Source organism: Phalacrocorax aristotelis, chromosome 1, assembly GCF_949628215.1.
Source record: "Phalacrocorax aristotelis chromosome 1, bGulAri2.1, whole genome shotgun sequence".
NCBI lineage: Eukaryota > Metazoa > Chordata > Aves > Suliformes > Phalacrocoracidae > Phalacrocorax > Phalacrocorax aristotelis.
Window position 1 is genome coordinate 19,897,937 of NC_134276.1, and position 12,021 is coordinate 19,909,957.

The window sequence follows — 12,021 nt, forward strand, 5'->3', positions numbered from 1 at the left end:
TCAGTTAACCAGTTTTTAATTTTTGGTTCTTAGAAGTTTAAAACTTACTCATTTGGCATCTCTTAAATACAAAAGCACGCTATTTAAATTTTGTGGAATGTCACGTTAAGGGATATAAAACTAGAACACCACCACAACATACAGATACTCATTTCTGCTTTGATTTAGAATAGTTGCCTGTCTTTTTGCAAACAGTATTGATGAGCTGGTCACAAGTCTGGGGTGTGATCAGGCTTGGTACCTCCACCTCACTGAAATGTTAGCTATACCTCACTTCAGTATGTGTGAGCACCCAAAATGCATGAAAAGCCCTGGCTGAGAATCGGGTATGGCACTACCAGCGCTTGGGCCTTGGTGTAGCGCTATTTTTTTAGTCACTGTGCATAACCCCAGAAGGTGACTGAGGGGACGGTCACAGGTCCTTGTGTTGGCATGACTGGTTTCACGTACGTGGCTGCCCCCTCCTTGGGTCCTCACGCACTGTACGCGGAGCTGTGGATCCCTGCACAGCAAGCTCTGTACAGCGCGTGTCAGCGGTAAGCATTCGAGCTGTTCAAGGTGGGGACAAAAGGTTTTTCAACAGATGTGCATATAATAGAGATGCTATTTAGAAACTGTTGTACAGTCTAACCTAAAAATGTCTAGTAATGATCTGAGAATTGGATAGCAAGTAGTTTGTCAACAGCTGTTGATTCTTGGGGTTTGTGTTTAGTGGGTTGGCTTTTTTCCCTTGAGGCATTTGGGAGAGCGGGAGGAGTTTTACAGGACAGGAGAATAAAATTTGGGCTCGTGATGTTCCTACTGAGGGATGGATTTTACAGCCATCTTTCTCTTTTAGTTGGTGATATGAATTCAAAATCCTTACTGAAGATGCATAAAAGGCATATGAAAAGATGTTTGAAGCTGTTTTTGTCTGATTTTTTTTAATTAGCAACTGGACAAAACCCAAATAATAAGAACAAGGTTCTGGTGGACAAAAGAGAAAAGTAGCTACAGTAAAAACAATTCTTTAGGCACTGTGGAGAAATGCCTTTAAAGTACTTGCTCAGTTTCTCCTTGCTGCTCTGTCAGCAAGGCTCACTGGCTGCAGCCACTCTAAACTGCACTGGCAGGAGGGTGTGCTGAAGGCTTGGATTCATTACCTTTCACTGCTGTATCATCAGTACTTGTTTGTGTTCCAGGCTGCTTTCACAGCCACTGAAGGGTGGTGAGTGATACAGCTGACTCTGTCAGAGGTCCTCTGTGCTTTCTGCACCCATTTTTCAAAAATGAGATGGTTTTTGATCAGGCTGGATGGAAGAAAGCTGTTTCAATATATGGAAGAGACAGCACAGAGTGCAGCTGCCTGGGATTGCTCAAAGTGCCTGAGGGCTGTCCTGAAATGGTCTGCCTGCCTGTACCTGCCGTACCACCATTTCCCTTCCCGTACAGTACTGGAAAAGAGCCAGTGTAAAATCTTTTTCCTTTAGGCCAGTCTTTTGGAGCATGGGCTGTCCAGGAGCACAGGAGCTGAGAGCCCTGCTATAGGAAAGCATCATGCAGGGGTTTTGCTGGACTCTCCCTCTGTGCCATGGAGCCTTATCTTTTCAGAATGCAAGAACTCTCAAGACCACATTTTTTCTAAGCCACTGGTGCAGCGTGGGCATGCACTGCAAGCCCATCACTGAATCCTGACACTTTAAAATGCCTCAGCTTTTCTGTGTCCCATATAAATGGGGAAAATACTTCTCATTCTGAAGCCGTCTTAAAATGTTTGAGTGAAAGGCAAGGATGAGGGTTAGGAAAAGAGATTACTAAAAGCAGACAAACCACAGCACAGAATACAGGTTTGAGAAGGACAAAGGCAGCAGTAAAAATTAAGGTTAAAAAGGGGTCCTCAAAAAATAAATCAAGCACCTCAAATATAGCAGCCAGGAGGAAAGGACAGGGCAGAAGATGGGTCTTTTTGCGTGCAAGTCAACTGTTCCTCCACACTGAAGTTGTGCAGGAGAGCTGCAACTGACTTTTTTCAAGAATTTCTGTAATACTTCCTACATTATTTCAATTGTAAGGCACTGCTCTCTGCTTCATTACTGTTGGCACAGACTCATTTATAGTAGATAGGGTCAGACCTTAAACATGGCCTAGCTCCTCTCATGTGCCTGCTGCTCTTAAAGTGATGCTGGGCACAGCTCTGGCTTTTAAGATGACCAAAACCATCTGTAGGAACTGAAGACATTGTCACCATACCCATGCTCCAGAACTGGAAGACCCTATTACCCATGTGGTGATATCTTGATCCTGTATCACAAACCCTCAGCTTCTGGGAGGACATCTTCCTTGAGCTTGTACAGACCTGTACAGACTTAAAGTAGTCAAGGGCAGAGGACATGAATTTGGGCAAGAAAAGCCCAATTAGGCCTGTTAACAGCAGTTGCACACCTTACACTGAATACAGTCATCCCTTTTATGGGGCAAAAGCAGCTCTTCCTGCCACAAAAAGTAACAGCCCAAGCCCCAGCCTGCAAAGGCTGCACTTACATGTTTGGGGTTTTGTTTCTGGGTTTTGTTTTTGTTTTTTTTAAAGGCTTTACCAAGGTGCTTGTGACATCCTGTCTGAAAAGGTTTACATGGTAGGTATACAAGCATTTGAAATTGCCCTTGCTTTCCTGGATCTGTCAGCTCTACTGTCTTAATATTCAACAGTTTGTACTTTTATAAACAGTGGGATGAAGCTCCCCAAACCACAGGTGCACATCACCCCGCACAACCCCTGCATTCACCTATCCTGAAACAGAAGGGACAGTGTGGTGAGACCAATTAAGTGCAGCAAGACAGTACTCTCTTGTATTATTTTTTATTAGTGGTATGATGCAACACTTATTTACACTCAAAGTTATACCAGACTTCCTCATTATTCAGTGCCTCTAAGCTGAGCCTGGGTCCATCTTCTCCACCTCCTTATGCTACACAGCTGAAGTACAGATTTCCTACCCTGTCCTCCTGGTGGCCTCCACAGGATTTCCTCCCATACACATTGTTGCCTTCAGGAGCCCAGAGCTGCTCACAGCACTCCAGCTGCAGTCTTGGAAGCATGAGAGAGGAGAGAGTGCTTTCCTTGCCCCTGCTCCACTGTCCTCTTCTAATGGAGCCAGGCTGGGGTTGGACACTTTCACTTGTCCCTCAGGGCTCCCAGAGCAGCTGCTGCAAAGCTGCTTCGCAACGAGTCTGTGGCCAGGCTGTACAACAGCATCCAGTTAATTTGGTACTCGCTGCAGGGCTTCACCTTTGCCTTGTCCGAACTCAGGGAGGTTCCTGTCAGGCCCTCAGTTCATGTTCATGGCCTGCTTGATTTCAGGAAATAGAAAATAAACATCCTGTTATTCAGAGATTAATTTGAAACAGTTTTATAATAAACCCTGAAAATAACACAGTGACATATTACAATTCAATGTTAAAATCTCATCGCATCAAAGTTCATTTTTTGTTATTCACTTAATTCGTGATTTTTGGTTTTCATCTCGTTATTGGGCTACATTAAGACAGCAGGTAGTTTTATGGCTTCCAGCTCAAATTCAGCTGCACAGACAGTGGAATCTTACTGCAGCTTTTATCTCCCCATGGGTTAACATTTCCCTCCAGTCCTTTTCAGCTGTTGCTGGCTCAGTTTTCTCTAGCTAAGAAGTACTTCTGTGCTCTTTTAAACTCTGCTGCAACTTAAAGAAAAAAAATTGCATGGATTATGTTTAAGTATAAACCCCACCACTGTCCTACCTTTTGCCACATATTTTAGTGCTTGAAATATTTTCTTGCACATTCATTTAACTCCTAAGGCTAAGTCCAAAACCAGTCACTGAACCAAGCAGTCTTTAATCATTTCCTTTGATTCCTGCTCTGGCATGTACAAACTCTGATCCTTTTATCAACACCATTTCCCATTAGTATTGCAGGTCCAGAAAGAAAATCTGCTTCTGGTACAGTCTAGCTGAAAAGGGAGTCAAGACCTCAGCTGCAGATCAAAGCTGGCCAACGTCAGCTTTACTGTGAAATGCTCAGCTTTGCTTAACACTGGGTACCACTGCCTCTGCCGGAGGCTGCAGACAGTACCATCGCAAAAACTGTAACTCTTCATACAGGAAAAGGCACGTTGAACATCACACGCAGGCATCATCTTCAGGTTCTTCTAATGTGTCTTTTCCAATCCAGGGCACTGGTAGGGGAGGCGCCCCCTCCCCACTGGTCCCCTTGCTGTCATTTCAGACAGCCCTGTTCATTCCCTTGGGCCTCGCGGGGCAGACCTGCCAACAAGCAGAAAGAACACCGCTTTCACGAGAGTGAGCGAGTCACCCCTCTCTCCTGTTCACTTGGTGCTACAGATGTAATTACTGTTGTACTGGGTAACAGCATTATTCCTTTGCCCAGGAGCACAGAGAGCAATGAAGGGAAAAATAACACCTGTTAAGCACAAAAATAATACAAAGAGGCTGGTAACCGAGCACAAGGGAACAGATGGTATCCCAAGAATCACAGTTGCTGTTAGGTGCTCTAGTGAGTGACATCACGATTACATTCTCACCTCTGACAGTCCGTGTAATTACAACTCAAAGAGCAGCGTTCTGTACATCACCACGGTATAGCAGAAAGCCATCTTCCGTTCTGAGGGCATACAGCCACCAGCGGTTTTCGCAGAACCCTAATGCAATGCAGAACATGTTCAGGAAATAAGCATGATTCAGGTACTTAAGTGATAACTTCCTTGAAAACATACTTTTATGATCAAAATACAGCACACAACAAGACCCAAATAGCAGACTACAGAGCAACTCATTAGTAAATGCAGTTGGATAAAGAGCTGGGAAATGCTAGCCCTTTCCCACACAGCCCTTCCAAGAGGTTTCTCAAAATTCTCTACCACTATTCAGGAACCCCAGCAGCAGGCAGCCTAACAGCACATTTCAACCTCACTACAAATTAAATTGGAGCCCAGTGCATTTTGTGGTAGAACTGTATGCAAATTTGGAATAAATTTGAAGTAAGTTGATATCTGGAACAGAGCTGAAGGAAGGGGATGCAGTGACACACCAAGGGCAGCTCCCTTTGCTAGAAACTACTGTTCAGCAACAAGTTAAGGAAGAATAAACTGAGCAGGTGTAACTTTTTTTAGTGACCAACTTGGCTCGTTCTCCCGGTCTCTTGCAACTTTTTTTCTAGTTTGCCATTGCACGCTTTGCCCCAAATACAAGGCAATCCACTCCTTTTTATCTAATCTTCTCTCAATTTTTAACACAATTCATTAGGCCGTTAGGCCACGTCAGCCAGGTCCATGCTGCAATCTGGAGTGTGCGCACACAAATGAGTAACGAGGAAAGAGAAAAAGGATTTTATCTCTCTGCTGAGACACGGAGTCATTGTTTAGCCAGTCAAAGAAACATTTGTCTCTCCAAGGAACCTTGGCCATCCGCTCTTCCCTTCACAGGAAGGAAACTAAGTTGAGGACAGAAACGTTCTGAGACGCCTGGGAAACCTGCCAACCACCGAGGCTCCCAAATGGTGCTTTTGCACAGGGGCAGCCTGATACATAAGGACAAGCAAGGAGGCCGAGTTCCCAACAGCTACATGGTCAAGACAAAATGTCAGCTGGATAGAAAAATCTCTTTTGAGACAAACTTTGAAAAAAAATGTCTTTTTTTTTTCTGTTACTACTGCTTTTCTCAAACTCGTTTACCTGCATTGTCTTTTTTTAGATTCTGTGAGTAAATGCTTGTAAGAATGCGTATTTCCATAGCCTGGTGTATATTACACATTGTTGTGTGATTATTTTTATATTACGATCTTGTTACTTTACTACAACTAGAAAATAACAGGGAACTCCTTAGTAAAGGGGAAGACAAAACCACAGAACAAGGCACTTAAGTTTTCCCACCTCCTCAGCTCCCTGTTCCCCTTCAATATCTAACAGGTAACATGGTCCAGGGTAGGGAACACTTGAACTGGACACACAGTAAGAGCGTTGGGCCTGAGGGAGCTGCCTGACAGCATTGCAAGGCTGCTCTCTACCACTGGCAGGGCACAGCAACTGGAAGAGGTGTGTGAGGACTAGAAGAAAGCAAACGTCACTCGGATCCGAAGGGCAGGACCCAGGGAACTACAGGCCCTGGGAAGGTGATGGACCAACTAGTCCTAGAAACCATTTCCAGACCAAGAAGGACAAGAAGGTAACTGGGAGTAGTCAGCACAGGTTTACAAAGGGGTCGTTTGCCAATCCTTAAGCATCCTGACTTGATAGCCCCTCTGAGAGGTGACCGGTTCACTGGGTATGGGGAGAGCAGTGGATATTGTCTACCTTGACTTCAGGAAGGCTTATGACACTGTCTGCCATATTGTCATCACTGACAAGCAGGTGGCTTACGGGTTAGATAAATGGAAAATGAGGTGGAATGAGAACTGGCAACAGCCGAGCCCAGAAGGTTGTGATCAGTGGCGTAAAGTCCAGCTGGAGGCTGGTAAGAAGCAGAATACCCCAGGAATCAGTACTGGGGCCAGTCCTTCTCAACATCTTCATTTACGACCTGGGTGATGGGGCAGAGCACACCCTCAGCAATTTTGCAGGTGATACAAAGCTGAGAGGGGTGGGCTGATAGGCCAGAGGCTCATGCTACCATCCCAAGGGATCTCAATAGGCTGGAGAAATGGGCCTACAGGATCTCCCAAAATTCAGCAGAGGGAAATGTCAAATCCTGCACCTGGGGAGGAATAATTCCAGGCACCAGGACAGGCTAGAGGCCAACTGGCTGGAAAGCCTACTTTGCAGGTACAGACCTGGGGGTCTTGGTGAACTCCAAGCCCAAGAACCACTGTGAGCAAAGAATGTGACCTGGCCACAAAGGTGGCCAATGGCATCCTGCATGGCCTTACAAAAAACTGCCAGCAGACGGAGACAGATGGTCCTTCCCCTCAGCACTAGTGAGACATTTGGAGTGTTGTGTCCTGTGTTGGGCTCCCCAGGGCAAGACTGAATGGAAGATGACCAAGGGACTGGAGCATCTATCATGTTGTAAAAGGTTGAAAGAGCTGGGACTGCTCGGCCTTGAGAAGTCAAGGCAAAACCCTACAAATGTTTATAAACATCTAACAAGAGCATATAAAGACAACAGACACAAAGTCTTCCCAGTGGTGCCCAGGGACAAGACCAGAGGCAACACGCACAAACTGAAGCACAGGAGGTTCCCTCTGAACATGAGGAAACTTTCACCATGAGGGTGACTGAGCACTGGCACAGGTTGCCCAGAGAGGTTGTGGATTCTCCATTCCTTGCAGTCTAAACCCCAACTGGACATAGTCCTGGGCAACCTGCTCTGCCTGGCATCCTGCTTTGAGCAGGGGGTTGGATCACACAACCTCCACAGCACCCTTCCAAGCTCAGATATTCTGGGATTCTGTGACAAGCCTGTTTCAGCTGCAGAGGTGAGGTGGGAGTTAGCCCTACAGGGCCCAGGAGAGAAGTAATTTCCAGTAGCAACAGTAACCACCAGACTGACATACAGCACATTACTGGGGTGACCTGAACGCTGGGGTGGGGGCAGGGCTCCAACTCTTCATCAGAAGCATGCACAGAGAAAATTTTTTCTTTGGAAAAATCCTTTACAAAGCAGTGCTACTTAAGTGAAAGATGCAACAAGGCATAGCAGGTAAAAGGTAGGAAAAAAGGAGACAGAGCTTCTGGGGAGAGTATAATAGGATTCTGCCTGTCTTGGGAAAAAATTGTGAACTATTTTAGTCTTGGAAATCAAAGACCGCATGGGCAATTTTTCAGTATTAATTATAACTCACAGTGCAGTTTGAGATGTATTACTGCAGAAGGATTTATTCTCTCATGTTGCCCTTTCCATGCTTTTTACAGAATGACAAAGGACCCCCTATTGTGTTTATACCTACCATGCAACACTCTGAAGTTTTACTGCTTACTTGGCACACTTAATTTACCAGCTGACTCAAAAGTCAGTAAAAGGACCCCTCTAATTAGCAATAAACCATATAAACTACTACTATAGAATCACAGTATGGTTTTGGTTGGAAGGGACCTTTGAAGATCATCTAGTCCAGCCCCTCTGCCATGGGCAGGGACATCTTTCACATGTCATTAATAAATAGCTCAATGTATCTTGTTCTGTGTATATAATCTAGTTCTCTATTTACTGTTAACACGACTATAGAGACAACTCTTGAGTACGTTCACTGGGGCAAATGAACACAGAAGAGAACTAACCCAAATTCCTCTTGGTTTATCAGAACTTGTACACCTCAGTTAAATCCCATCAGTGTTTAAAATTACTTCTACTTTATAAAAGCAACTGCTATTTTAGAATATCAGAACTACTGAACCAAGCTGCATAAATCTCCCTTTAAAACCTTCATATCCATCAGTCCCACAGAGATGCTTCCAACACCCAGGGCAGATGACACTACATACCCATGCGTAGGCAAACTGAACTCTGCCCCAGGTTTCAGGGAGTACGTGGCCACAGCCTTCCAGACCAAAGCCTGCTGCCTAATCCCGAGGACTGTTCAGAATCAGAAACTACAATGTTGATCGTACAAACTGATTCTGAGTGCAATGTATCAATAAAATCCAGTAGCTCAGACACAGCATCGTATTAATGTGACACTATGGTTTTTGAATGCAAGACGTATTATGCCTAGCCACATTTGGAGCTGTCTGCAAGAGGCTGTGTACATACGCTTCAGGTCCTTTAAAACCATGTTAACATGACAGGAATTATGCAAGGAATTACATTATCTGAAAGTAAGTATTAGTGGAAGTGTAGAAGCAGAATTACCCTACATCAAATTGTAAATGTGATCAAAAAGAGGGCTCATAATTTCAGTAATTGCTGAATAAAGCCAAATATCCTAATACATACCTCGTACTAGCACTTGGTTTAGGATTCCCTTTTGTATGCATAAGATAGCAGAAGGATTCTGCACAAGCCAGTCTTCATCTGCATTTTAAGATTTTAACAGTAACCTAAAAAATAAAGAGACAGTAAATAGCTGCAACGCTTCAAACCACAAAATATAGTAGCTTCTCTTTTCAAATAGCTATAAGTATAATATGGAGAAATAAACCATAACAACACTTTATACTACCAGAAACAAAACTCCATTTATTCTCCACCCATTTTTACCACTTAGTTGTTACTACAAATTTCTGTAATTTAATTGTACTACCTCAGCAGTTAAAAAACAGATGTTCCAAGATAATTAACAAGTTCCTAGATTTTCATACTTTTGCTTGGAGTAGAGTTAAGTGTAGTTCTGCTCCAAAGAGCCATAATTCATTTCTCTTTGGAGGGTTTTTAAAATACACATATCAAACACAACACTGACGCCTTCTAGGCCTCCCAATGCATGTAGCCAAAGTGACATTTCATCTTTCTCATATTACTGTCACTACAAAAATTAGGATCCCTGCACACAGCACAGTTATTAATGAAATTTGATAACTAACTGCTCTCACAGTAGTTGTACTGAGGGTAGGGAAGCAGAAATAGTCTCTGCCCTGCTCCGCAGCCCGCTGTGATACAGCCATTTAACAGATACTTAAAAGGGGCAAAGCTCTACATGGAAGTAATACACCTGAACTGGAGTAAAATGTCATCCTACTTTATAACCACATCTCAGAACAGAACTGCATACAAGTCTCATTAAAATACATTTTAATACTAAAAGCATGAGAAATTGATGCAACAGTTTAAGACTTCTGTAATTTTAAAACTTCTGCAATAGATTTGCTTACATTTGCAGTAAGTGCAGTTGGAAGAACAGCGAGTCAGTATAATTTTATTTCTATTACATTTATTAATTCATAATTAAAATTACTGTAATTATATTCAAGAAGGCATAAATAATAACTGAAAGCATTAATAAGGATATCCATTCTGAACTCTGTGTGTCTTCTTCCAGAATCCACATGCAAAATAATTATCCAGTGTTTAAAATTCCACAGCTCCCTGTCCCACTCATTCAGGCTTCAAAAGAGCTCTCACCTATAGGTACACATTCCCACCCCCTCCAAGCCTCAAATAGAATAATCTCTTCCCCACAAAGACCTCTGATTTAAAATAACACACAAGTACTACAATGTTTTATAGGTTTAACATAACCCATTACTCGGGCTGGGAAAGCAGACACAGAAACATGTTGCAGAGCCAAGGAGCCCTAAAGAAATCTCTGTAGAGAAAACGACTGCCTGGAAAGCCCCCGATTACAGCAGTGCAGGGGGATGGAGAGCTCTGTATACTCTCAGATAGAGACTTCTTAAAACAATTTATCAACATCTTGAGGTCCTGTTTGATGATCAGAAAACTTAGCACACCCTGCAAAGTATTTGTTACAGAAAGAATTACTTTGGAAAGCCACACACAGGTTGCACCTTTCAGGCTAGCTTTGCTTGAGGAACAGCCCTGAAAAGCAACTCAGAAGTGACATGTGCAAACTACAATGCACAACCACAAAAATTTACAATAAAGGTACCATTTGCCTCATCAAGTACAGCTGAAAAATGGCTGAGGGTAGCAACTCAGAATAAATAAAATTTCAAAGTTGGCACAATTTAATGTCTGAGTCCTATTAAAAGTGCTGTTAACTCATCAATTCTCCAACTTGCTTTCTTTTTATATATCATCCCCCCCATGCTGCAGCTTGCTATATATCAAATTTCAAAATTTCTGTTATTATTCCACAACACAGAAATTCCACAAGATGGATACTTTCTTCCTAAAGCAGATATGACAGAGCACAGCCCACTAACCTTTATAACTAATACTAGCACTCACAAAATTATAGCTCTAAAATCATTTAGCAGATCAAATACAATAATGGCTGTAGCAATGACTGTCAGCTTCAGGGACCAGGCTGGAATTGTCATCTGGAGAAATATTAGTGTCCTGGGACGTTACCTCCACATGGTGAAATTAATCCAGCTATTGATAAGTATGCACCCATCTTAAAGGGAAGCCACAATAACAAACTCAACGTCTTTCAGTCAGTATTTAAATATTATGAAAACCACGTAATAATTAGGCTTTTCTCCCTTTCCCCCACTATCTACAAAAAGCAAGGCTAAGACCTCCAAAGGCCCAACACAGTCTCTCCAGTTTCCATAACAGCCAGCATATGTTACCTTCTCTTTCTTGGCCACCCGTATTTACTGAAGAGACAGCACTGAGCCAGATTCTTGGCAACTAGTAGATATTAGTGACCAAACCGTAGCCAAATAAATCTGGTATGTTTTTGAAGACAAGCCCTAAAACCAGCCAGTAAGACCATATAGTAGTGCTGCAGATTAATCATTTACCGTAACTCAAATACTTAAAGCCATTATATAGTGTGTGCGGTTTTGGTTTTTTTTAAACAGTATGTCTCTGCCTCTACATTATTTCTTTAGGATTCTCTTTCTACAAGAAATTAAGATCATTTCAAACCCTCTACCCCATAGAAGAGACTTTATGATTAACAGTAATTACCTTGTTAGACCTGAACTTATCCTAGCAGCTAGTGCTGAAAAAAGGGATTTGTAAGAGTGAGCAGGGGTACTGCAAATAGTTATTTTCAAAGTAACAGGCTCTGAATCATCTTCATTCATATGATAAAGCTTTAAATTAAAGCTCAAAGTTGGTATGGTGCCAAGCAAAATGAATCTAAACTATTCTGAAAGGCCAACTGGATGATAAACATGTCTATTCTGAAGAGAGCAGATGCATCACACACAAACTGATTGATACTGTGCGTATATTGTGCCATTATCAAGGAAAGTTGAAAACCAGTTCCTCAGTACAACCTATCTCAAGTAACACATATTCATCTTAACAGAGTACTCTCCACGGCTGCCTTTCTAATACAGAATTGCTACATGAGTCAAGCTCGAAGCTGCCACAGCAGAATACCAAGCAGAAACAGCCACGACCATCTACAACACACTGAAGGACATTTCACATTTACCTTGCACGCTGATGCTATGCAACTTCACTGACTTGACCAACA

The 12,021-nt window shown here is 42.8% G+C and overlaps 1 protein-coding gene across 18 annotated transcripts in view; it reads right to left on the reverse strand.

Annotated features, from left to right (window-relative positions):
• Positions 1-42: 42 nt before the first annotated feature.
• Positions 43-12,021, reverse strand: part of PSPC1 (paraspeckle component 1) — a 70,061-nt gene continuing 58,082 nt past the window's right edge. For 2 of the 18 annotated variants that reach the window (XR_012658896.1, XR_012658884.1), the window contains 4 exons: positions 8,901-9,004; positions 4,556-4,672; positions 4,114-4,277; positions 43-3,323 (listed from right to left, as the gene is read on the reverse strand). The gene's annotated coding sequence lies outside the window, so the exon portion shown is untranslated. Of the gene's footprint in view, positions 4,673-8,900; positions 9,005-12,021 lie in introns of all 18 variants that reach the window. The other 16 variants (XR_012658894.1, XR_012658873.1, XR_012658895.1 and 13 more) reach the window with 11 other exon arrangements.